Below are 25,978 nucleotides of genomic sequence, written 5' to 3' on the forward strand. Positions count from 1 at the left end.
TTTCCTCCCCCCAAACGAACCAGTTCTCCGGTGATCCTACTTGCTATTTTTCCTCTCCCACGCTAAATCCTGTCACGCGGGGCCCGAAGGAGGGGGAACCCAAGCAGCCCCCGTGCCCCTGTACAGTGCCTGCGGCCCAACCCCTCTCGTCTGCCCACGGAGCCCCCGTGGAGGCCTCAGTCCCGCGCCCACCGCCCCCACGCGCGGGGAGCCGGGCTCCCGCAAAGGCTCCGCCAGCTCCGGCCTGAGCGCCGCTCCCCTCCCTGGCACTAGGGGGCGCTGCCGCCCCACGACCGTCGCCATGGTCACCGCTGGCGGCGGAGTGGGGTTTACGTAAAGGACGCAGCGTCCCCCGGGGGGCGGAGGCGGCCTTCGCGCCGGCGCCGGCGCCCTGCGGAAGCAGCGTTAGTGAATAGGGGCCTTGGGGAGCCCAGGATGGAGGTGGCGGTCGCAGCGGCCGCGGCGGGCCGAGCCCTGCGGCGGGCGGGAGGTAAGGGTGCCCGGGCCAAGCCCCGGGCACGGGCGCGGTGCGAACGGCGGGGCGGGCTGGGCAGTGTCCACTGCGCGTGGTGGCCCGTCCGACAGGTCCGCGGGCGGAGGTGCGGCTGCCACGCGCGCCTATGGCAGGTGTGAGGTCCGCGGAGCCCCGGGCCACCGGCATGAGAATGATGACACGCGTGGCACGGGCGTGGGCAACGTGGATTCAGCACGGGCAGCGTGATTTTTCCCGGCAAGGGTGTCAGAAGACTCACCCCCCGCCTTGGTGTGGCGGTGGCCGCCCAGGTGTGAAGAGGGTGCACCCTCTGTATTGGAGAGTGATGCACGCAGCTGGTGCGGGGTGGGTGGCTAGCTAGTGCTGGGCCATGGTGCTGAGGAGGGCATGGGTGTGAGGAAGTGCTGCCATTGCCTGGATGTTGGGATGGTTCTGGCCTTGGGCTTGACATGGTTTGGAGTGATGATCCTGGGGGCTTGAAGATTCAGTGTCCTGGGCATGACCAGTGGTTCTGACCCAGCTGTGAGAAATGGCTTTGGCTTAGCACAGTGCCCTGGAATGACGAGCACTGTGAGGGGAGACTTGGTGGCCCTCAGACCCTGATAGATAGGAGGGTAAACACCCGTCTTGACAGAGAGATCGGGAGGGGCAATGCCTCTGTTATGGGGCTCAGTTTTAATGCCTGTTGGGTATGCTGGCCTGGGGGCAGAAGACTGGAAGAAGATTGGTGTTCTTTGTAATGGACAAGAATGAGAGACACCATGAGATTAGTCTACCATTAGATTCTTGATTGTGGCCCTAGGTCGAGCTCTGCCTGGTTATGAACCTGTACTGGGCTCAGGAATCCTCCGCACTTTGTGGAAGATGGGAGGAATAGGTTATTCTCACTGGTGGTCCTTGCTTCTGACCGGATGCGAATCAGCAAGGTGCAGAGAAGTGGCTCGTGTCTGCAGGTCACGCAGCCATGCGGCTCACCATCTAGCTTTCATTCCTGGACCCTTTCTTTTCACTGAGTTGATGGGGCTCTTACTGGGTTTCTGGGAGTTGTCTCTTTGGGTTTCAGAGGACCTTTTGAGGGCTGTGGGGAAGATGATTCTGTGGGCACTGGGCGTGTTTTGGGTTTGCATCTGTCCTTACCAATCTTCTGAGAAGCTTGAAGAGAGCTTCCTCCCTCCCTGCCTGCCTCTCAGTGCCACATGCTACTTCACAGAGTTTGCGCGCCCCCCCCCCCACCTCCCAGAGAAGTCTTGGGATGTTGGAGAAGACTTCAGGATGTTATGGGTTTCTTGGGGAGAAGGCATGGGGCAGAAGCAAAGAGCTGAGCTTTTCATGGGGAGGGTGTTTCTTTGCCAATAGGGTTGCTTGGAGAAGCCTCCCTCACCTGCAGGAACTGAGCTGAGTTCCCTAAAGTTGGAGTATGGTTCATTGTATTTTACAGCCAGATGACTCGAATTCCAGTCTTGGCTGAGTGACCTTGGGCAGCTGTTGTTACCTCTGAGTGTCACTTCACACTGTGGTCCCAGTGGTCACAATGGCACGAGATGTTGCACAGGGAGGCTTCCATAAGCAGTGAAAGGCTGTACAAAGGTGAGGGGTTCTCATCAGGCAAAGAGACCAGGGCAAGAGACCAGGGCGGTCAGAAATGATGGAGTGTGCTTGGTGAGGAAGGGAGCTGAAGGCCGAGGGCTTGTCCTAGGGAATTTGAGGCCCAGAGTAGACACGCTCCTGGTGGGGGGATGTGGGGTCTGTTGACGCCGTGAGTCAGCTGCTGAGCCGGAACCAGGCCCCAGGTCTCCTGAGGACGGTTCTGTTTCTGGACATGGCCATGGCGATTTCAGAGTTCTGCCGAAGTGGCCCGGACGAGAGGAAGACACACCTCTTTATCTGGGAAGGTCTGGGAGGTGCCTGTGGCTGACAGATCTAGGGTACCTGTGTGGGAGGGAGACTCGGAAAGTGTGTTTTCTCTTGAGAATTTCCCTTGTTTCTGAGTATGGGAGTGGGGAGCATTATGTCAGCATTCTGGAAGCCATGGCCTAAAGAAAATGAACTAGGTCAGGGTGCTGCTAAGTGGGCTCAGGGCAGGTGGTCCTGTGAGAGAGGTTGAAGCTGTATGGCTGGGGGGTGGGGGACAGTGAATGATGGAGGAGGAAAAGAGTCTGTGAGCATCCTTAAGGGGTACTCCAAGGCTGGATAAATATGGTAAGAAGTCCCAAGGCATCTATCCTGATATGATCCACTTCTGACTGAACACCCTTTCCAGGTGGGGAAGGTGAGGGAGGCTGTAAATTGCTTTGTTTTTGGCCTTTTTCTATCCCTCTGAGTGTCTGCCGTGGCCAACAATTCATTGCAAAAACTTCTCCCTGAGGCGCAGCTTTGCCTCCTATCCAGGCTGCAGTGCTGAACCACAGGTAAAAGGTGTGGTGAGCTGACTTTTCCACGTTGGAGGATTCACTCTGTCCCGATAGCTGCCACATAGACATAGCCTGATGTGGCGAGTGTTTTCCTGGCAGTTCCCAGGTTGGCGTGAGGGGCGTCCCAGGCCATCCACATGCTCTCTGCAGTGCCTTTCTACCTCCCAGGAGGAAGTGCTTGGCACTTCACCCCCTGCCTGGAAAGCACCCTGTAGAACAGATCCATTAAGGAGGAAGCCTTCAGCCTCTCTGCTGTGAATATTCAACCCTTAGGTCCCCTCAGCTCACCCTCCACACCTCCGCCGTGTGTTCTGATTTGTGGCTCAGCCTTATGGTCTGGTGCTCCAGGGCCCTTTCCAGCCACCCCTTGCCATCTGCTTGGGATCCTGGGACTCTGCACAGTGGAGCTGGGCAGCAGGTGGGGTGGATCAGAAGATGCTGAGAGGAGTTGGCCTCTGTTCCCCCAAAGCAGAGCTGAGTTCTTTGTGCTGTCCCCAGGGTTTGAAAAAAGTAGGGAGCTTAGCCAGGTAACCAGCTTGGTCATTGTGCAGAGAAGCTGGCTTTTGACCGATTCAGCAGAAGCAGGGGTCTGGTAACAGAAGCAGATGTTGAGGGCAGGCTAACCTCTGGAACTGAGGTTTTTAGCTCTAGCCTTCAGTTTACCCCCATTTTCTCTGTCCATGTTTCTGTAAAAGTTGCTTTACTCAGCTCCTGGCATCCTTTCCTTCCTTGACTGCTCTGTAAGTCACAATGCCCAACTGCTCGGTCTGAGGGGTGCCAAGGAATATCTAGTCTTACTGACCAGAGGTTATTGACCAGAGGAAGGATCCCCTGGTGAGCCCGCAGCAGCTGAAGGTGTGGCCTGCTTCTGGAAGACATTCTGCCCGTCGTCCTCTCCCTCTTTCCAGGGCAGAGTAGGGAACTTCTGCATTCATCACCTGTTGGGTCAGCACTCCATCTGAGTTCAATTTCTCACCAGAATAGCTTAACATTACACTCCAGCAGACTGGGCAACTAGCGCTTGGGGAAGTATCAATGAGTGTGTGGTCAGGGGAAGATAAATCTTTCTGAACCGCGGAGTCTAGGACATCTGAGGATGTGGTTACCAGCGGGCAGGGCTGAAAAATGTTTATCTCGATACTCTTTTTCCTTACTGATACCTCTTTGAGCTGGGTTGAATGGGGACATGTCTGGGTGTACATGGCTTTCCTGGACAGGGAGCTGACTTTTGGTGGGGTCCACTTTGCTGCTTAGGAACCTAGGAGAGATAATGTAGTGGGCACCAATGCAGCTGAGGGTAAAGGTGTGGTTTCCATGAGGTGTTTAGCAGATTGTGGTTGAGGAAAGCCGGGCAGGAATGTTCCCACCACAGGGCTGCTCAGAGAGTACACATGTGTGGAGCCACGTGTGCCTGCAAGTGTGTCTGTGGGAAGTGAGGGCTGAGGGGGTGTGAGCGGCTGGGGCGTGGGAATTGTGGGCTCTGGTGTCTGGCTGGCCTGGTGTCAGTGGGTGTGTGGAGTGGGGTTTTGCAGAAGGAGGGAGCAGTGAAACCCGATGGGCAGGATGGGGGGGGTGGTCTTCATGCTTCCTGTGATGGTGTCTGCTGAGGAGCCTTTCTGCTTCCCTAGTATTCTTTAGAAAGAGCCTGGCTCTCAAAGTCATATGCAGTGACCTGGGAGTTTGGGGGGTGATTCACACCTGCCTCCCACCTCTTCCTCCAGCACCTGGAAGTCCAATGGTGGCAGTCCAGATAGTATCATAGCCTGAGGATACTCTGACTTTAGATGCTGCGGGCAGATCTAGATTTCTGTACTGGTACTTTTCCACACCTCAGTTTCCTTATCTGTAAGACAGGGACAGCGAACCTCTCACTAAGCAGAACTGTAAGAATTTCACCCTTTAGTGTCGGTGGAGCAGAGATCAAGACAGGAGCCATGGAGCTCTAGTCAGAATCTATTCCACCAAAAACTATGACATCCTGATCTGAATAGATTAGAAGGAGACTAGAGGGAGAGCTGGTTCCGATACTTGATAAGGAGGTGGCAGGGCCATCCTGTCCTGGAAGAGCCTCTTAGTAGCATCACCTCTAAAGATGCCTCTGTTGGATACAGTGGTAGTTACTTCTTGAGAACCAGCTGTGGGTTAGGGTCAAAGAGGGTCATGAAGACAAGTTGGGCACTCTAGAGAAGAAGGTGTAGATTCTGCCCCCAAGGGGTCCAAATTTCCAGAAGTGGTGCTTCAGGAGGTTAAATGAGGGGAAGTAATTTGAATGTTGTGATTAAAGGAGATTTGTATGGTCTTGGCTCTTAACCCAGGCCCTTAGGACCAGGGGGAGGATAAACCACAATAGTGGATGTGTCTGGGAAGGCCAGCACAGTGCACAAGTCAGAAGCAAGTAAAAGCAACGGAAGCCATGATTGGAAAGGTAGGGAAGAGCTGGGTGCCCAGGACCACGAGGGTAGGGGCAGAGGTTGGCTTTCCATCTGTGTAAAACATGGCCATCACTGAAATGTCCTGGGTGAGGATCTAGGCCTGGGGCCACCACCCTGGAAGTGGCACCCGGGCTACTGATGAACAGGAACATGAAGGTTCAGAGCGGAAAGCTGGAGCAAGGTCGTGGCTTCCCCAAGAAGCTCAGTGTGAAGAGACGAAGCAGATGTGAAGCTGTATGGAAGATGGAGGAGACAGAGGCCACAGACTTTGTGGGTTTGGTCTCCAGAAGATGGGCATGAAGAAGGGACAGGAGAACCTGCACAGGGCTTGGAGTCTCTTTCCCTTGTGACTTTGAGATGGTGGGTCCCAGCAGGGTGGCACCAGGCCTGAGTGTCATCTAGAGGCTCTCAAGGATCCCCGTGAGGTTGTTGACACTGGCCTCAAGGTTGTCCTTGTCTCTGAGGCCCATGGAGGGCTTCAGTTATTCCTAGTACTTAATTTCTAGGCATTTTTTTAAAAATAATTTTCTCACCAAATTACCCCTAGAAATTTCGCCTGCCTGAGTTCAGCCCAGGAGGTTACTATTCTGGGAAGTTTCATCAAAACCCTTTCAGTGTTGGAGAGTTCTCCAAGCTGGGGGCTGGGTGGGAAGAGAACAGGGCTTGTCTGCACTTGTGTTGGGGGGAGGCTGTTCCGAGAAGTATCCCCTCACCTGGAGGTCTTCCTAGCCAAGGAGCTGCTATGTCTCTTTGGGGCCTGGAGAAGCCGAGATAAGAGTCCCGTGTTAATTCGTCCCCAGTAGGCTCTTGTCGTGGTCTCTCATGGAGCCATTTCATTAATTTATGATTGATGTTCCTGGACTCACTTGTGATTAATTCATTATTGATGGTCCTTCATTATGTACTATATACCCTGTACCTCCCTGTCGTGGCTGCCCTGATGGACAGGCCGTGTCAGGGATGGGCTCCGTGGACTGCATTTTTTTCCCTCTGGGGACAGGACCCTCCACTTGCCGTTTTCCAATTTTTGTATATTTGAGGTCCTAGAGGATTCTAGTGTGTGTGTGCAGGCAGCTTTGCTGGGCCACAAAATAACAGTAAGGAGTTGAGTGTGGTGATCCACAGCTGGAATCTCAGCATTTAGGAGGCAGAGGCGGGAGGATCATTGCAAGTTTGAGATGAGCTGGTCTACATGGCAAGATTTAAGGTAGCTGGGGTTACGTAGATAGACCCTACTTCAAAGCAACAGCATCAATGGTAACAATAATATTAACCTTCATCTTGTGAATGCCAGCTTGAGAAAGAGAGGATCTTGTTTGTTGCTTGAAAGGTACCCCTTTCACTCCTCCATCCCTGTAAGGCTCCATTTTACTAAAGGCTTGAAGAGGTTGAGTCACCAGCTCAGGGATACACTGACAACCAGATCAGGAACCAGGGTTTGAACAGGTTGAGTTCATTGTCATGTCTCTTCCAGGCTCTACACAAGCCTCTTCCTACAGGAAGCCTTTCTTCATGCTCTTTTGAACTGTACTCTCTCTAGACAGCCCTAAGAGTGTATCTGGCTCCTTTTGGTCACCCTTGCTTTCTGAAGAGTGAGGAACTAGTGATGTAACATTTGCTGAGCAGAGATGCCAGCACCAGGCTAAGCATTCCCTGTTCCCTAGTTCATTTTGTCCTCAGCAACCCAGGGGCAGGTGACATGAACCCTTTTTATAGATGATGTTTAGAAACTTGCTAAAGTTTCAGCTGCTGGATTTGAGGGTATTTAAGTCTCTTTGGGACTCCTCTACCCCATCAGCCAACTATGTTGTATTTATCAAATAGCACACCCCTCTGTCCTGTCTGACCTGTGCATGAGTTACTTGTCAGTTCCGAGCTTCAGTTTCCCTGTTTTCAGGCCAGCAGAAAGGATATTTGTCCTGGATGTCCTATGTTTAAAGGTGAAGCTGGGTGGGAAGGGCCCTTGGGAAGACAGTGTGCTAAACAAAGGTTAGGATTGCCTGTGAGGTCCCCGGCATGCATACCAATAGTGCTTAAGGCTGGACACCGAAACTCAAGCTGAAGCGTGTGTATACCCACCTCCAAGCTACCCAGACAGGCTTTGAGAGAATCTTGCCAGCTGCCGGAAACTTCAGAACCCTGTGGTGCCAGAAAAGGGGCAGGAAGTCGTGAGAGAGTCATTAGCCCTGGCCTAGGTTTAGTGGTTTCCTGAGAAGTACCTGGGCCCTGGTTGTGTGACGTGAGAGGACTCTCCAGGATTCTGGGCCCTGTTTCCCCTCGGTTTCCATGTGCATCCTAACTAGGTCAATTCAGGCTGGGTTTAGTAAGGAAGAGAGATAGTTTGCTAAGCCGCCACCTAGATCTCTTCCACCCCACCCCCTAAAATATGCAGAAGCCTGGGAAAGAGGTGAGCCTTTCATCCCGGAAGCAGGACACCGCCGGACTCTGCATGGCAGGGTTCCCAGGGCGTCAGCTAGGAATCCTCGGCTTTCTCATCAGCTCAGCGCCTGGCAGGGGCTCTCTCAGGAAGGCCACAGGGCTCTGCACGGTTCTGCACTGATCCTCCCAGGGCCTCAGAGCAGAGGACCGACTTGTGGGTGGGGGCGAGGCAGGCCTGGCCCAGCTCGCTGGAAATCTGCAGCCGCGCAGCCTGCCGTTCCCAAGTTTCCGCCTTCTGCACGCTGGGATTACATCAGGCTCCCCGGGCACGCCCTGCAGCCCTACCCCCGCTCTCATAGCTTCTTCTACTGTCCTGGGACAGCTGCCCTGCTGCAGTTTCTCTGCAGGATACAAAGTGGCTGGGCAGCCTTGGACTGGTAGCTGAGGGGACAATTCCAGCCTTTTCAGCCTCAGCTGCAGGGACCTAGACCCCTCAGTACCCTGTCTGCTTCATCTTCTTCAGAGACTTACAGGCACCAAGAGTATGCCACCCCTGAGTACCTCGGACTGTCTGCCTCTGGTTCATCCTCTCGGCTTTTAAATAATGTAGCCTTCAGACATGGGCTCCACTTTACAACAGAGTTTCACTGTAACACACCACTCCTTGGGCAGGTCACGTGACCTTTTGGTTTCCTCTGCAACATAGGGGTAGGGGGAATCTACCGGAATGTGGCATATTGGTATAGAACGACACCGTGTAGGAATTCCTGCCCAGGGCCTAGGATGACAGGTGCCCAATGCTGGTTAGGTGTTGTCAGTAACCTTCGTGATCTTTCTCTATTGTTCTAGTAGCCAAGGCCAGTGCCAAGACCCTCTTTTTCCCAGTGCTGTGCCTCCTCTGAAGCTAGATGACCCAAACCCTTCCTCAGTGCAAGCCACGCCTCTTGGGCATCCCTCCCTGCCAGCATCTGGACGTCTTCTCCAAACTGGCACTGTTTTGCTGGTCCCCCTCTGGCGTCTCACTCTGTTCACATCCCAGCCTGCTCTGAGGCTGGCCTTCCCAACCCCCAGCTCCTTTTGGTTCCTCTCCTATTTTGGTTTGCTTCCCTCTGGCACCCCTTCCATCCGGCTCTTGCCTTTGTCTAACAATCCTCTCCTGAGGCCTTTGGGGAAGCCAGTTTCTCTCGGCTCCTGTAAGCAAGGCTATGTGGCCCTCCCGCCACCTTGGGGCTGGGTGATGATGGATGATGGGCTTGCAAGCCGGACTGGGCTCCACAGCATAGCTATAGCCTGGCTGTGACAGCCTCTACAGTGGCTGGAGACACCACAACCTGCCCCTTGAGGTCCCAGGCAGAAGGCCCTCTTGGTTAGAAAGATGTGAAGGTCAGGAGAGCCAGATAGGCCTGGGAACACCAGCCATGGAGTCTCTTTCCTGTTGCTGAGCCAAGGAATTCTTCTCAAGGGTCCTTTCCATTTTGATCAGACTGTTGATAAAAAGGTTGTCATAGAGCTGAGCCCCTACTGTGTGGTGGACTGCTGTGTGGTGGACTACTGTGTGGTGGACTACTGTGTGGTGGACTGCTGTGTGGTGGACTACTGTGTGGTGGACTACTGTGTGGAGCTGGGAGGCATATGAGGAAGCCAGATTCTTCCTGGTTCCTTTAGTGGCTGACATACGACATTATAGCAGTAATAGCAGCTACAGCACATGCTCCCTGATGTGTCCTTCCAGAACCAGTTCAAAGGACTCCAAACTCAGGGTCACATTTAATGCAGAGTATTAGCAGCTTCTGTGGTCTGGACCCTTATCCATCCCCTTTGCACTCAAGATTGTCGCATAGCGCCTAGGAGGAGCTCTGGGTGTTCCACAGCCGAGGCTAAGGTAGAACCTCAGCTTCCCTGGATGGTCCAGGAAACCTGTTGGGAGCCACAGCTCTGCTGCTCCTATCTGTCTGGCCCCTGCTTTCAGGGCATTGATCTCCCCCCCCACACACACCCCGGGAGGACGTTGTCAACCAGGGGCTAGCCGTCCTCCTTTTGTATCCCCCATTGCTGAGAAGACCTACCTATCTCCTTCACTCTCAGGAAGCCCTAGGTCTGTTCCCCATGTGGAGGCTGAGTTGTCATCTGTAGCTGCCTTGTTGCTGAGCGTTCCAGTCCTGTCCTCCTCAGACCCCACACCTCCCTGGTCCTGGCAGCGCTTTTCAGGCTCACACAGTATGGTCCCTCTCACCCCTCATGCCCCCGCCAGTGCTGTTGAGCTGTTCCAGATTGTTCTCCCTGCTGCCTGCCTGCTATACTATACAGTTTAATAAACAGGCTAATGGAGGCTCTGGGCACCTCAGGAGCCGCCTTCTCTGCTTCTTGGCCCCTTTAGAGAGCCTGCCCCCTCCCTTCCCCAGGTGAACCCCATTCAGCAGACTTCTGGGAGCGGTAACTAAGCTGGGCGCCCAGCCCACCACCTGCTCAGTACTTTATAAAAGTTTAAACTTAATGGTGTAATGAACTCCCATCATAAAGCAGCTGGAGCAGTGCATCCTGGGATGTATAAATTATAGGAGCCCTCTGAAGTTGTAATTGGAAATGGCAGCAACTGGAATGTTGAAAGAAGCCAGCCTCGCTGGGCTGAGCACAGCTATTCTCTACTTCCTTTCAAAAGGCACACAGAACTGGGTCTGACTGCGAAGAAAGAATGTCCTTAGACCAAACTGAGCTCCTGGTTCCTCTGCCCCAGATCCTACTTCCTGTCCCCAACTGTGTCTGCAGAGACTGAAAGCTTTGGAGGCAGGACATCCACCCTGGCTCTGAGCTGCAGACTGCAGGCACAGTGGGCCAGGAGGAAACAGGGCTCCAGACAGACAGCGGGGGTCAGCTCCAGCTCCGCTGTCCGCTGTCCGGGGAAGGCTGCAGAGCCATTGATTTGACTTTCCCTCCGCTGCTGTGACCCTGGTTTATAGCTGGGCCGCAGCAGTGGGAGAAGTGGGACTGGAGCTCGCTGGGGAGTAGCGAGTGCTCTGATGTGGGGTTCCTCCTGCAGCTTCTGGGTCCTTAACCAAGTCATTTAGCCTTAGCTGAAGTTCCTGCCTGAAGAATGGGTATGATTGAACCTCTGAGAACACTAGGGGGAAACACGGGATGCACTCTCGGGTTGCTTGTCCAGGACTGGGTATGGTGCTGTTGGGACACTCACATGTCATGCGGCGAGCTTGCTGATGTAGGCTCTGGCTCAGGCCAGATGGACCCAGATCTGTATTTCTAATAAGCTGAGTTTCTAACTTGCGGTGGGCTGTGGCTGCTCCATGGACAGTGGTTTGGGCAGTAAAGGCACAGTGTGTGACCCTTAGGGAGGGTGATGATTGGTCTCGACCCTGCCTGGTATTCTCACAAGTACTTACATCGGTACTTCTCAGCGCTCCTGAGTGTGGCCCCACTGTGGAACAAGCAAGAGAGTAGACTGTTACTTGGCACCCCCACCTGACGTCTCTGAGATGGAACCCAGAATCTAGCAGGGCCCAACAATGAATGTTTAGTTTCTGCCTGCTTAGATGGCAGCCCTGTTGGGGCCCATTCTCTAAATCAGGGCTCCTCTAAACACAGTCATGGGCCCCACCTTCAACTCACTGATTCAGAATTGCTGGGTGGGGAAATAGGAGGGGCTGGGGATTTGCATTTATCAGTCAGCTCTGCTCTTCCCCTCTGCACATCTCTGGGAGTCACCCACTACCCAAGAGCTGGGTGAGGGGCAGAACCCTGGCTCCTCAAGCTCAAGAGAGCAGGAAAACTTCACCTGTCAAAAAGACACGATCTAGCCCTGTCCTGCCATCAAAGCCTGGAGCCCAGAGGCATATTCCCTAGGCTTGCTTCAGATGTTTCCTCCCAGCAAGAAGAGGGGAATTGAGGGACTGGGTGAATAGGCTCCAGAATACTGCTGTGTGGAGGAGAGGGGGTGAACAACCATTTGCTGAGCAGAGTTCACTTTCTCTAGTTCCCTGAAGAGAAGTGGCAGATGCAGTGGCCCCATGCATTGCTTCTTTAAAATACTGGACAAAGACATCTCAGGGAAGGAAGAGTTTATTCTGACTCATCGTTCAAGTCCGTTATGTCAGGAAAGTCGTGGCCGCAAAAGCCTGAGGCAGCTGGTACATGGTATCCAAAGTCAGGAAGCAGAGAGACACTGATGCTGGTGTTCCACTTACTGTCTCTCCTTAGTCTGTGCCGCCAGCCCATGGAACAGTGCCACCCCCAGTAAGAGCGGCCTTCCCACCTCAGGTACCGAGTCTCCAAACTCTCTCGCAGAGGTTTGCCTCCTGGCTGACTCTAGATTCTGCCAGCAGAAACCATCACACACTATATTTGGACAGAGAAAACAAAGGACTAGATGGCTGTTCATAGTTAATTTTCCTAGTGGGATTGGGGGCGACTTCCGGTTCTTTTATTGTTAGTGGTGGTGGTTTCTGTTTTTCCATAGTGAACATGATTTCATAGTAAGGAGGAAAATGTGACATAAACATGTTTGGTCCGGGGTCTCTGGGACACAGAAGACTCACCCAGCATGAGACAAGGGGCCACCTTGACTAGTGGAAGATTCATATGCCAGGAATGTGGCACTCTGGCCGAGGTAACCTTATCCAGCCCTCACCTTCTCCAGGTCCTAGCGCTCCCTGTCCATCACACGGATCTAGTTCTTGTTGCTCTCTGTTTCTGTTTCCTCTGGCAATGGTAGAGACTCCTGTCTGCTATACAGGAGGAAAGTGTGAGGAGAGACAACCAAAAGCCCCCTCACACGGTACAGTTCATTTTCCATCAGGACGTGCCATCTGGGCGCCCAAACATAAACCCCAGAATCTAGGCTCATAGAGCATTCTAAGGTTAACAGATGAGACTTGAGTGGCATTTATGACAGGGCAGAACCCACAGCTGTGTGTCCCTGGGCTTCAGACCCCTGTCTGTAGATTGTGAGGATGGAGAGGCCTGAACTGTGCCTGACACACATAGCTCTGCTCTGTTCTGTGGTGAATTGTGGTGAACTGCTTGTCTTCCCATTCCTACTCCACTGTCTGGTCTTGTGAGCAGTTTAGGTTGCCAGAGAAGACCTCTCCTGACTGTTCCAGCTGCCAGGTTTGTATGGCTGCTGACACATGGTCCCTTAGATAGACAAGGACTTGATCAGGGCTGTCTGTCTCTGGTATATAGGCCTCCATGCCTGTGGCCATAGGGATATGGTAAGTAGTGGGAGACCTTGTAGACCCACTGAGAGACCCAGGGTACCTGAGTGATCCTGGCCCTGAGGTTGGCCTCCTGGATCTTGTGGGTGGCGTCTTCCCTGCCTTTTCTCTTTAGTTCCTGGTCTGAGCTGCCTTATAAGCGCTCCAGTGGTCGGCTGTGTTTCTAAAAGACCTCACTTCCAGCACCCCAATAGCCCTGAGACTTGGTGCTTTGAACTACTATTTCCCATCAAGTGGCTCAGTTCATGATGTGTGTGTGTGTGTGTGTGTGTGTGTGTGTGTGTGTGTGTGTGGCGCCCGGGCAAGGGATAGGAGAAAGCCATTCATGACATTTGAGTAACCCAGGAGATTTATATGGCCACATGTTTTCAGTCTTCTTTCAATGCAGTAGATGGTTTCTGGATCTCCCACCACCCACTTCCCTGCCCCAGAAGTACAAGAGGCCCAGCTTTAGGAAGAACCAAGAAAGGGGAAGCCCAGCAGGAGCTGAAGATCAAGCCCAGCTAGCAAGGGCTGGAGAAGCCTAAATGGGAGCTTTCCCAGCTACCTATCACAGCACACAGCCCACCGACAGGGTCTCTAATACCTGCCCAGGCAACAGCCAGCATGCATGTGATCTCAAGAAGCTGTAGGAGCAGCCCCTGGGCCTCTGTGTCTTCTCCAGTGTGCACTGGAGCCCAGAAGAGCTGCTTTAGCATGTGACTCAGAAGGTTGGGGGGAACTAACGGAGGTGCTCAGCTCTGGGGCCTCCTGGCTGCGGTGGCAGAGAGTGGGCCCCATGCAAGGTGTATCTCCCATTTGGTCCTGAGGTGGAATGAGGGGAGGAAGTATGAGCCAGACATACATCTTCCCTCTTGAATGCCTCTTTTGCCTCCTGACTGAGCACTGACCCCATTCGGAGGTCTCTTGCTTTGTAACTAACTCAGTGGCCTACCTTGACTTTCTTTGTCAATCTGACCAGAGAACTCCTGGAGGTTGGACTGTGGCATCTTCTGAGGTCCTGCAGAGTGTGTCCAATGCCTCCTGGTCTGGGAGGGAGCTCCCCGGCCATATGTTCCAATGCTCTCCTGCCCTGGGCCTTGAGCCATCCAAGGCTGTGGGTGGAGCATGCTCAGAACATCCTCCCTACCCCACTTCTCTTACCTAGGCAGAGGCAGTGGTCCCTCCCTATGTGACTGCCGAACCAGAAAAGGGTAGAGGTGGGGGGAAGGGGCGTCCTGAGGCTGGATTTTTTTTTTTTTTTTTTTTTTTTTTTTTGGTTTTTTGAGACAGGGTTTCTCTGTAGCCTTGATGCCTGTCCCGGAACTAGCTCTTGTAGACCAGGCTGGCCTCGAACTCCCAGAGATCCGCCTGCCTCTGCCTCCCGAGTGCTGGGATTAAAGGCGTGCACCACCACTGCCCGGCTCTGAGGCCGGATGTTACAGCTGCAAAAGGCAGCAATCTCTATAGCACTGTCAAGCAAGGCGCGGGAGGTAGCCAGTGACCTCCAGCACCAACTGGTCTAGTGGGTTTATAGGCCTGGCCATCTTTCTGTTTTTTTCTAAGCAGGGCTTCTTGCTGGCTCTGCCTGGTTCTCTCCTGGCCTTGTTTTCTGCTTGGCCTCTGTCTCATCTCCTGGAAAGGGGATGGGGTGGCCCTCTGGTCTGGACCTTAGTCCTCCCTCCATCCTGAAGAACAAGGTAGTGTGCCCATTCCATCATCTTCTGGAGCCATACAGGTGCCAAAACCTGCAAAGCAGGGTCCTCAGAGGCCAGGGTACCGGCACTGCGGAGCCACCAAGGACTCTACTAATGTGCCAAGCCTGAAGGGCTAACGGCTCTAGGAGGGCAGCCGTATGCCCTACCTTTTCGGCGGTGTGCAGTATGACGACTTTCTCCTGCCCCTCCTGTCTGTCTCTCTTCTCAGGGAGCAGGAATGGGGTGAGGGAGCCCGGGTGTTCCTCTCACCCTGTGTGGGAGGGGCTGGATACTCCACTCATAGGTGTCAGCGGAGCCTCTCCAGGGGTGGGTGCTGAAGCTGGGACTCCCCTGGCTGACTCACCCAGGCCTGGCTGTGCCTCCACTGAGACAGGAGTTGTGAAGGTGTCTGGGTGGTGACAGCAACTCACACTTAGTCCCAGGATGGGGTGAGGGGAATAGAGTCAGTACAACATTCCAGAGCTGCCAAAGAGCCCATCACCCCTGCTTCCAATCATGCAACAAATTAGGCTCAGGTCTTGAGCATTGCTGCTCCTGAAAACTCCTAGGCCAAAGGCCTTCCTAGCCCTGGCCCTGAGAAGAGACCAGGGAATAGGGAAGCCATTGATTCAGGGCCCTTTCCAGACACAGACAGGGCTGCCAGGCTGAGGACTGTGAGAGACAGGAAGTGGGGTCAGCCCAGTGACCTAGCTGTGGCCATGGACCCCTAGGAGAAAGGAGAACACTGTTGTCTTCCCCTACCCCCGCCAGAACCCTACAGGTCCTGTGTATTTGGTTCTCAAACACCCAGAGTTCATCCTCAGGCCTCCCTCAGCAGGCAGTAGGACAGAGGTGTCGCAATCATAGTGTGGGGAGGGGCGGGGGAGGACTGAGCAGACAGCACTGGAGTGCATGGCTTGCTAGCAGTCCTGTGGGGGCGGTGGCAGCAGTGCTGCGTGGGGTGAGCTGGGGGGTGGGTTGGGGGAATGTGCAGTTCTGGGTGACTAGCCCCAGAATCCCTGTCTTCCTGTTACCAATGGGGGAGGGTGCTGCCCCCTGACTCCCTGACGTAGCTGTGGAGATGGCTGCCTCTAGGAGTGGAAGTTGGGACCCTGGCATGCTTCAGTCATGGCACCCATCTGTCCAGCCATGTGAAAAATGTTGTTGGTCAGGTGCCAGAGCCAGCACCTCTGACAAGCAGGTATCTGAACGTCCATTGCACATCTGGGCCAAAGGTTGCTGATTCCTTGAGGACAGGCACAGTGGTGAGGCGTCCCAGGCAGGAATGAGGCTGGCAAGCCCAGGGTTGATCAGCTTTAAGCCTAACCTGATACTCAGCTTGGCCCACAACTAGGGAAGGAAGCACCGAGGCTAAGCCAGCTGTGACCTAAGCAGACCACACACTTGGGGGACATGCAGGAGCATCAGGTCCCAGCTGGGACGGTTCTTCCCAGTGAGTGAGCACAGTGTCAAGTTGCTTGCATGGAGGCAGGGTAGCCCTCTGTGGTAAGTTAAGCAGCACTGAGGACAGGAAGGTGAGGCCAGTCCTGTACCAGGGTGGGGCAAGGCTGTAGGAACCTGGGTTCTGGATTTGCTTCTTTCCTGCTGCTGAGCGGATGCGGCCTGTGACAGGTCTTCAGTGGCCCAGGAGGCTCCTTTCTGTCAAGGTGTTTTGTTTATTGCTTCTCGGGCTTTAAAGAATAGTCAAGGGACGGGGTGGTGGCAGTGCACACCTTTAATCCCAACAATCATTAGGCAGAGGCAGGCAGATCTCTGTGAGTTCGAAGCCAGCCTGTTCTAAAAAAGTCAAGGACCCCAGAACTTTGTTTGGGTAGGTCCTAGTTAGCCAAGTTCCACTACAGGGAGGAGCAGGGACTGGTCACAATTTTTGGACCCTCTGTGCCCTTCTCCTATGGGAGTGACTGGAAGAGAGTTAGACAAGCACCTGTGCTTTCAGTTAGCATCAGCTGATACTGTGATCCTTATTGCCCTTACGTTTAAGTTACCGTTGTCATAGTGTAGAACTGACTCCCCAAAGCCCATAGCATCCTGGCCCCCATATGCTCAAGAATCAGAAGGTCAGGCAGGTGCGGCTACAGAGTTTGGATGGGTAGGAATGGCCCTAGCTAGCACCCCTCGGTGGCTTCTCAGGTCTTGGCTGAGCTTCCTGCTCCCATCTGCAGAGGGGCCACCCCACCCTCCCAAGTTGGCTGGGAGACCTCAGAGCTAGGAGCGCATGTTCTCCAAACATCTTGCTCACAGCAGATGGTAGCCACAACTGCCTTTCTCCCTGCAGTTCCGGTGCACCTCCCTTGCTCACCCCCTGTTAACTTTGGTTTCTGCTTTTGGAGATGGGGAGGCAGCTTTCGCGTCCCCAGAGCTGCCTGTGATGGTGGGTGAGGCTCGATGCATGCAAGGTGGGCACTTTCTGAAGGAGCAGAAGCCTCAAACTCCCCAGCTCAGGGACACAGTCGCGTCCTGGTTCCTGCTAGCCGACTTTGAATCTTCTTGGCCAAGTGTGCTGGCAGCGTGATCTGAGAGGAGCAAGGAGCTGAGCTGGGGCCTTGCTTGACATTTCTTGAGCAGCTGCTAGGCACCAGGCTCTGTACTAGATGCCAAGGACATGGAGACGCAGGGCGTGCGGCCCTGTCCTGTAGCAGCCCCCAGCCTTCAGGGAGTGCAGGGTGGAGGAGCATCCGTTGTTCCACCTAAGGGGTTGGTGGGCCCCAACAGTGTCTTCGAGGGGATGGTGAGGTTGAATCTGGGAAACTTGAAGAACTCTGTAGACAGGAAGATTGGAGAAAGCATTGTGAGCTGAAAATAGAAGGCTTGAAGAACCCTGCCTGCAACACACCCACTGAGGCACATGGAGCAAAAGAAGACCTTGTTGCCTCTACTGAACCATTAGAATATGGCCTGCTCTCTGTTTGCATGTAGGTTGGGGTGAGCCTCAAGTCAAAGCTACAAAAGGGAGTGGCAGGAATTTCTCTCAGTTCTAGGGGTTCTGCCCAGGGTTTGAGGCCAGCAAGAGCAGCCTCTGACACTGGAGTAGATATGGCCTATCCTTTCCTCCTGCCCAGCCCTACAGCCGCAGGTCAGTGGTCAGGTGTTGGCACTGTCTGCCCATGGGGTCCAAGAACAGCTGGGTGAGCATGCTAGACCCCTGCAGCACTACCCCTCATTCTGAACCTGCTCCCAGTCCACCCACTCCCCACAGGCAGCTCTGGGCTGAGCATCCACATAGTGAGTGACTTGTGTGTGCTGAACCCTTTGTCTGTTATTGGAGTTGTTAGGGTCAAAGCCTGAGCTCTGGCAGACCCAACAAGCTAGATTGACCATCTGTTCCCTGTTGGCCAGTTAGAGACAAGTAGTAATGAAAAGGAGAGCTCAACGCAGCCATACGGAGGGGAAGAAGAGAGAAGGGTCCAGTGTCTCCTCCACGTGTGTTGTGGGGAGGCATAGGTTTAAATAGAAGACAAGAGAATGCCTAACTAAGCAGTTCTGATCAGGGTGTGGCCCTGCTGGTCATTGGCTCTGCTTCTGCAAGATGGTCAGAATTGTGTGAAATCTCTTCCCAGGAAGCAAGTTTCTTCTCTGGCTGACACCAGGCTTCCGCCTTTCTCTTCCCCCAGTACAAGATTCCTAGGGGCATTTTTTAATTCTTTGGGGACTATTGTTCTTATAGCCTGATAGCCAAAGGGTGGGGCACAGTGTCTCTCTTTAGATTATCTCTCCTGCCACATGCCAAGGACTCATCCAATTAACTTGGAAGGTTCTGAGTGGTGGGCATCACTGGCCCCAAGGCCAGTTATAACTTTTTCAAAGTCCTTCAGCAGACTCCAAGCCCAAGTGAGCCTGCCCCTCTCCAGCATGTCTCCTGTGGAGTCACTTACCCTGTCCCCTAGACAAAGCTTGAGGGGGATGTGTGGCGGCCTAGGTGGGTGGCAAGCAGCTGTCAGAGCCTGGTTTGGAGGCCCCAGGCCCTGCCCATTGTTCCTGTTGCTGCCTCCCCACCTTCATAGTCAGGCGCTATAGTCAGGAGTGCACAGCAGGGAGGCAACTAATTTGCTCTTCAAGACTCTCCAAACACCACAGGCCAAGTGTTGGGGCACTAGTGGCCTCTACAGGCAGGGCCAGCAGAACACAGTCCGCAAGGCAGAGCGGAGGCTTTGCTGTTTACTTTTTCCTGCCCCGCCTTTTGCTTTGCCTCTTGCACCTGTCTGACTGTTTGCCCAAGGATTTGCCCTTCTGGAAGATGGGCGGGACCGAGTAGGGGAGGCAGGCAGGTGGCAATGCCCCTTGGCACCCAACTTTTCTGCAGATCCTGTGCTGTATATGAACACATACCTTCCTGTGCTCCCTGACACTCTCCCAGCCAGTGCATGGCCTCGCCCGCGCAGAGCATGTGACTTCATATTGCCCAGGCCTGGCATGCCTGGCATGCCTGGACAGCAGTAGCGGCAGCAGCAACAGCTGGATTGTCAGCTAGGAGCAGAAGAGGCCCCCAGAGCCCTGTGCTGGGGCACTGACCCCTGGACACGGGGGTGAGGGCCAGTATCAATGGGACTTTTGTGTGCCTGGGACAGAGAAACACATGGCCAGAGCCAGGAGCCCTGTGCAGACACATCTGCTCCTTTTTGTCCTGGAATGGCCAGTCTGCAGGCCTGTACCCTTCCTCCTAGCAGGAGAGCTTGTCTTGGCTCAAGCCATCCTATCCCTGACCTTCACTTCACCCCTTTTAGTTGAATCTACTTCAGCAGCTTGAACTTGAATTTCTTCCGTGCTGTTTTGCCCCTTAAGGTCTGCCCTTCCCGCATCCTCCCTGGCCTGATGGAGCTTATCCACTCTGGCTCCTTGAGACTGTGATCTGGACCCTCTGGGTCAAAGGGAACAGGTTAAGTAAATAGTAACTAGATTCAAGGATGAGGAACCTTAGCTGGCAGCCCAGGATGGGGCTTACATTAGCTGGGCAAGCAGCCAGGTGCCTCAGTTCCTGTAGTTTTGCCTATGGCCAGCCTTGCTGAGTGGTTTCCGTCCTGTAAGATGGGTACTCTAAGCACCGTCTTTGAGTTTCCATTCTGCTTTGCAGTCACCTTTAACAAAATCAATGCTATGACCTGTAACTTTTGTATTACTAGATACCTGCCCATATGAGCCATGAGGACCAGCAGGCTGTCGTCAAGAGGCTGTTACCTCCCGAGGGTGGAGAGCTCTGTAAACCGAGGGAGGCTGGGAGAGCACATTCGCTCAGACTTGATAACAGCCTTTCCAGGTGGGCACAGCAGCAGTAGGTTGCTGGTCATATTCAGACTGGCCTGGGAGAGTTCACCACATGCTAAGGGTAAGAAGGCAGCCTGCCACGACAGCAATAACCTTTGGCTCCTAGCTGTGGGGATCCGAGGTGCCCAGGACTAAGCAGGATGGATGAGAAAGAGAGAGCTATTTCTCTGATTCCAGGATGGGCATGGGGATGGGGGAGTTGTCTCAGCATGCTGGTAACAAGCACAGTTGGCTAGCCTTGGGAGGGAGACACTGCGGAGGTGCTCTGGGAGCTTTCTTCCTATGCCTTGTCCTCCAGTGGTGCAAGGAATGCCCACTAGTTACCATTTTCACGCACCTTGGTGCCAGGTGCCTTCCATCACTCCTCCCCATGAGCAGCCCTGTGATCTGCGCCTCTTGGCATTCTCATCTACAGGTAAGGAAATGTCTGAATCGCTCTTCCACCAGCATCCCGCAGCTGTTATTCCTCTTCTCCAGGCATGGGCCTCCAGGAGGCTGCACCTTGCCCATAGCTGTTCAGTGACCAGGCCCAGTTGTAACTCACGCTGACTGACCCCAAGTCCCATGCGTGTGTTTCCCACTCTGCCCCTGCAGTCAAAGAAGCGCTAATAAAATAAACACATTAATATGTAATTAATCCTACCTCTGTCCCTCCGGCCTTTTCTCTCTGAGCATTTCCCAGACGTGATCTCATGCATCCTGTCAAAGCCCCAGAAGAGCTATGAGAGGCTCTGTGCAGATGATGGGGAAAGGCTGGCACCTACGAACCACAGGGGCCTCAAACCAGCTGTTACCCAACATTAGCTCCAACACCAACCTATTGACCTCTCTCAGCCCTTAGCCTCCAAGGAAGAGGTTATTAGAGTGAAAACTCCTCCGAACCCTTCCTCTGGTCTCTTTGGGATTGTGCTGGGGGTAAGCGGGAGGAAGAGAAGCTAAGGTGAACCCTATCACTCCATGTCAGGGTGTGTCTTGTGTGCATTCACAGGAATAATGGGGTGTGGCCGTTGTAACACTTCCTTGTAGCAAGCTGGCAGAGGGCAAGTGAGAGTCCCAGGGAAGGAGGTAGAATGGGTAAGCATCCTGAGAGCAGGCTCGACGCTTGGGCTCTTCCTCCTTTTCCCAGTGGCCAAGGATACAATGACTGCTTCTGTCTTCATCATATGAAGAGGAGCCCAGGCTGAGAGCCTTGCCTGGATCACACGGACTCACAGGTGTTAGGTTTGAATAGGGTTGTTCTGTCAGACTTCAGAAATGGAGGCCATGTAGAGTTAGTAATTCCATTTACAATACCCAAGGCATGGCAAGGCCCCTGAGAAAGGCAGCAGCAGGCTTGAGCGCCCTGTCTCCCGGGGTCTTTGTTCTTGAAGCTAAGGCTGAAGACGTGGAAACTGAGGGTGCCAGGGAAGAAAAGAACCCAGAGATAGTCTTCCCCACGTCCTGTCCTTTGCTTACAGGCAGGCTACCATTGCATCTTTGTCAGGCCTGCCATTGGAAGAGGGCTTGATTGTCTTTGTCCTGAGGACACAGGCCTCAGGACTCTTCTCTGAGTTCCTCCTTCCTTCTCTCCCAGATACCTAACAAAGGTAGCACAAGTCACGCTGCCCAGGAAGATCTCAGGCTCAGATATGGGTGATGAGGGGGTACCAGACTTAATCACTGTTGGGGAGCACCTCAGGCAACAGAACCTCACCAGAAGCAGATCACTCAACCTTCCTTTCCTGCCACAAGCTTCTCCCATAGGATGAAGATACTGTATTATTCCTGCCCTGCCCAAAGCACACTTGCTGAGTGCCAGTATGAGCTCCTGTATAGTTCCTGCTGCAGGGCCAGTTGGGCTTGGGCTTTGGCATCCTGGCAAAGAAAGAGCTTGAGCCTGGCATCAGAGCCCTGGGCTCAGCTCTGCACTGGCTCCTGTACATCATCTCTCTGTGTCTCTCAGAAATGGTTTTTCCTTCAGGCAGCAGAGCCTTGGTGAGCCCCTTCCATCTGCCAGGCCATTTTCTGGGTGCAGGGAGAACAGGAGAGGCCTTTTCCCCTTGAGAGCCATACCCCAGTAGGAGAGCCACATGGAAAACTAGGGACACAGTGCTGAGAGGGAAATGCAACAGACCTGTGTGATGGGAAGGACTGAGACAGGACAGGCAGGCCCGAGGGGAGGGCCCCTGAACTAGGAACAGAATGACACAAGAGAGGCAGGCATTCAGGGATAGGGTTGGGGAATAAGTGAAGACGTAAGGGCAGGGTTGGAAGGACAGAGTAAAGCCTTGTGTTTAGGAAAGAGGTGAGTCAGCATGAGAGGAGGTGAATGTAGGCAGAGACAGGACCAGCAGCCCTGCATGAGGGAAAGTGCTTTCTAGTATGATGGACATTGTGAAATGAGTAGGAATAGGAGGAATATAGTGGAATAAAGGCTGTATAGTTGAATGCTTAAGTTAGTTGATGGATGAAGTATTAGGTAGGTGGGTAGATGGGTAGATGCTTGAGTGAATGGATGGATGGATGGATGGATGGATGGATGGATGGATGGATAGATGCTTGAGTGAATGGCTGGCTAGCTGGATGGATGGATGGATGGATGGATGGATGGATGGATGGATGGATGGATGGAAGGATGGATGGATGGATGCTTGAGTGAATGGCTGGATGGGTGGGTGGATGGGTGGATGCTTGAGTGTATGTATATATGCATGGGTGAGTTAATGCATGGGTGAATGGGTAGATGCATGTATGTTTTAGTGAATGGATAATTGGATGGATTGATTGGTGGATGGTTGACTTCAGATAGATCTGCTCTCTGTTCCCCTCCCTGTGTGGAATTTACATTAGCTGAGTCTTTCTCCTGAGTTGAGCTTCCCTGCTTGGTTATTATCATGGTCAGGGCTGGGTGGCAAGAGTAAGGAATTGACCAGTCAGGGGAAATGTCTCAAACTCTGGGCATACTTTGGGAATGGAACCCCGTGACCACGCCTGAGTGGCACCTGCCATGAGCATGTTCTGGCATACTTGTACAGAAATTCACCTGAATCAGAACTGGGCCGAACCAGAACTTTAGAAATATAGTGCTTTTGTGTGGGGTTAGGTAGCTCCAGGCCTGCAATTTAAAGGCACCCCTACAGGACCTGCTGTCCATTGCCCAGCCTGGTGCCTGCCTATCCCTGTTTTGTGCACTGACTCTGAACCTGGACCATACATGTTCTTTCGCCTCACATCTGCCTCAGCCGAAGTCCCACAAGGCCCTGCCATGCTGTCCCACCAGTCTGCCCCTTCAGCCTCCTTTCTGTCCCTGCCCTGCTGACCTGGTCTTGGCCCCACCCTCTGTTTCCTGACATGCAGCCTGTGTAGAGGTGTGTGCTCTGTGCTTGTCCCTTCTGGCCCTCTCCTGTGGTCTCTCTGTCTTGCTTGACCCAGTTCCACCTCTATGTTCTCTGGGCAGCCACACTCAGATCTGTGTGACCTCTCTGTCTCCTGGCCATATGTGAATATTAGCTTGGGTCCCCTTTTTCCTTCTGGACTGTAGGTGCCATGGGAAGCTGGCCCCACGTCATTCCATCTCAGCCTTTCTTTCTTGCCCACATAGGTCCTTGGCACGTGGTGGGCACTCTGATTGTCTAGTGGATAGAGGATGGCTATAGGAAAGAATCGTTTGGCTAGATCACATCTGTGTTCATACAGCCCTGGGCCTTCCCAGTCAGCTGTTCCTTGTCTTCTCTTGAAGCCTGCCCTGTCCCAAGCTAGGAAACTTGGAACCAAACCCTACCATGTGAGAATTGGTGTCATTACTCTTCCATGCCCGGGGACCACCTTCTTTTCTGGGCTCCTGATCAGCCAGTTCTGGGCTTCTAAGAGTGAAGGTCTCCCACAGAGGCAGACTGCCAGGTAGGAGGAAGAAGAGGCCACCTGTCTTAACAATGGCTAAACACTCCAAAGGTCCCTTACAGAGTGGAGGGTGTCCCAAAGAGGCTCTCAGGGTGATGACATGTTTGGAATCCAGTTTGAACCAAAACCCCAGAGAGAGACTGTGGGATCGAGAAGGTCAAGAAGATGGCTTAGGATTCAGTGACTTTGGAGCTTTCCACTCTGAGTGGGGCTCGAGAGAGAGCCCAAGGCCAGGGTGGGGCAGTGGTACAATCGGCAGCAGATCTCAAGTGTCTAGTGTTCTTGGGTACTGTCTCTTTGGTATCTCTTGGCCTGGTGTCCTTAGTATCTAGCCTGTGAAGAGGATCGGAGTCAAAGTACTGTTCTTTGGGGTTTGGGGTTTCCCATGGCTGGCTTAGGCATTGCTTGGGTCTTGCCCCTGCTTCAGGTAGGGAGGGAGCTGACTCTCCAGCTGCAAGGATGTTCTGGTCAGACAGGCTTCATCCGAAATGAGCAGGGAGGGGGCCCCAGGAGGCCTCCAAGCCCACGATTCTAGGTCATCGCCTGCAGCATCCAGAGAAAAGAGAGGTATTTATAGCCGCCAGCGGCCACTGAGGGTGGAGAAGCCAGCACGAGCTATGACGCAGGCCCGACCCCCCCCACTGCCATCCCCCACTCCAGAGCCTTCCTGGGATGTGCAGGAAAGGACTGTGCCTGCTGAGGAAGCAGGCTTTATCACATTGCCGCCCTGAGCCCTGGAGGAGTCTCGGCCTGACAGGAGCCTTAGCCTCTCTGGTCTCACCACGACCTTGTCTGGTCTGAAGACACCAGATTGGCATTCCATTAGCACCCTCCTGCCCTGCCAGTCCTTCCCACACATTGCCACCTGCTTGGTCCTTTAAAGGTTTGCTCCCTAAAGATCGGGTCCACTGACCTCTCTCAGCCAGTAAGGGCCAGCACAGAGGTCTGCCTCATCCCTCCACAGTGGGCAGTGGCCCCAGGTTGACTGAAGCAGGGCCTGCCAACCCCCGCTGCTGCCCTGCTCTGATCTTGCCAAGTGTCAGCAGAGGGCCCAGCTCCACCTTTTGATGCACCACGGGAATTGAACCACAGAAATGACAGTGTGGCAGGGGTGGGCACCTGGTTATCAAGGGCAAGGCCTCTGGGAAGGAAGGTAACACCAGACAGGCTGGGCCCTGCCTCTGTCCAGCCTACTCCGTGAGTTCTATCCAGGTCCCACATAGGCAGCCTCGACTTGGAAGCATGCACCCTACTGCCCAGTGCCTCTTATTTTCAGCCTCCTGCTTGCTCAGAGTGCTGGGTCCTATCCCCCGGACCAGGACAGAAACAGGCCGAAGCCAAAGTTTTCTCCCTGGAAACTTGCCATGTAGTAGAGAATGTGAAATTGACACACCAGAAATCTGCAGAAAGTGGGCCACAGGCTGACCCACCACCAGGGCTGGAACTTGGGGACAGGTACCCAAACACCTCCAGTCCCTCCACAGAAGAAGCACATGAAGCAAGGGAGACAGGAGAGGACAAAGTCTCTGGCCAGGTGCAATTGGTAGGAACGATTGGACAGGAGCAGGACCTGAAAGAACACAGGAAAGAATTGGGCTATAGAGGAGGGTCTTGGTGATTGTGGCAGGATGCAGGGGTCTGGACTGTTGGTAGACAGCTTTAGAGCCAGTGCCTGAGAGCTTTAAGTTTATTGAAAGGCCATTTAGGAATCATGATACACTTTGAAACAAATGAAAAATGTTATTGGTGCGTATGTGATGCGGGAGGGCAAGCATGCACTCCATAGCATTGCCATGGAGTCTGAGGACAGCTCTGTGGAGTTGATTCTGCCTGTGAGTTCCAGCAAGCTCAGGTTATCAGGTTTGTGTGGCAAGTGCCTTTATCTGCTGAGCCATCTCACTGGCTCCATGGTAGGCTTGCAAGGAAGAGGATGGTTCCTAAAGTGGTGTGTGTGTGTGTGTGTGTGTGTGTGTGTGTGTGTGTGTAGTTCATATTGCCAAGCACCCTGTCAGTGTCAGAGCCTGCTCACTCTCTCTCCTTTCTTAATTTATTTATTTATTTTACATCCCGATCGCAACCTCCCCTCCCTTCTCTCCTCCCACTCCTTTCTCCCACCTCCCCCGGAGCCTGCTCTCAACATTCTACAACTTAGAATTGGCTTTGTCTCGCCACCCCCAGCCCACGAGGGAAGCCGCTGTCATCA

General features: G+C 53.7%; 1 protein-coding gene across 3 annotated transcripts in view; it reads left to right on the forward strand.

Moving 5' to 3' along the window:
* The first annotated feature begins 368 nt into the window (after positions 1 to 368).
* Positions 369 to 25,978, forward strand: part of Dagla (diacylglycerol lipase alpha) — a 58,609-nt gene continuing 32,999 nt past the window's right edge. The window contains exon 1 of one of the 3 annotated variants that reach the window (XM_057777892.1): positions 369 to 490. The gene's annotated coding sequence lies outside the window, so the exon portion shown is untranslated. Of the gene's footprint in view, positions 491 to 650; positions 784 to 25,978 lie in introns of those variants that run through there. The other 2 variants (XM_057777893.1, XM_057777891.1) reach the window with 2 other exon arrangements.

This window comes from Chionomys nivalis, chromosome 8 (genome assembly GCF_950005125.1).
Source record: "Chionomys nivalis chromosome 8, mChiNiv1.1, whole genome shotgun sequence".
Taxonomy (NCBI): domain Eukaryota; kingdom Metazoa; phylum Chordata; class Mammalia; order Rodentia; family Cricetidae; genus Chionomys; species Chionomys nivalis.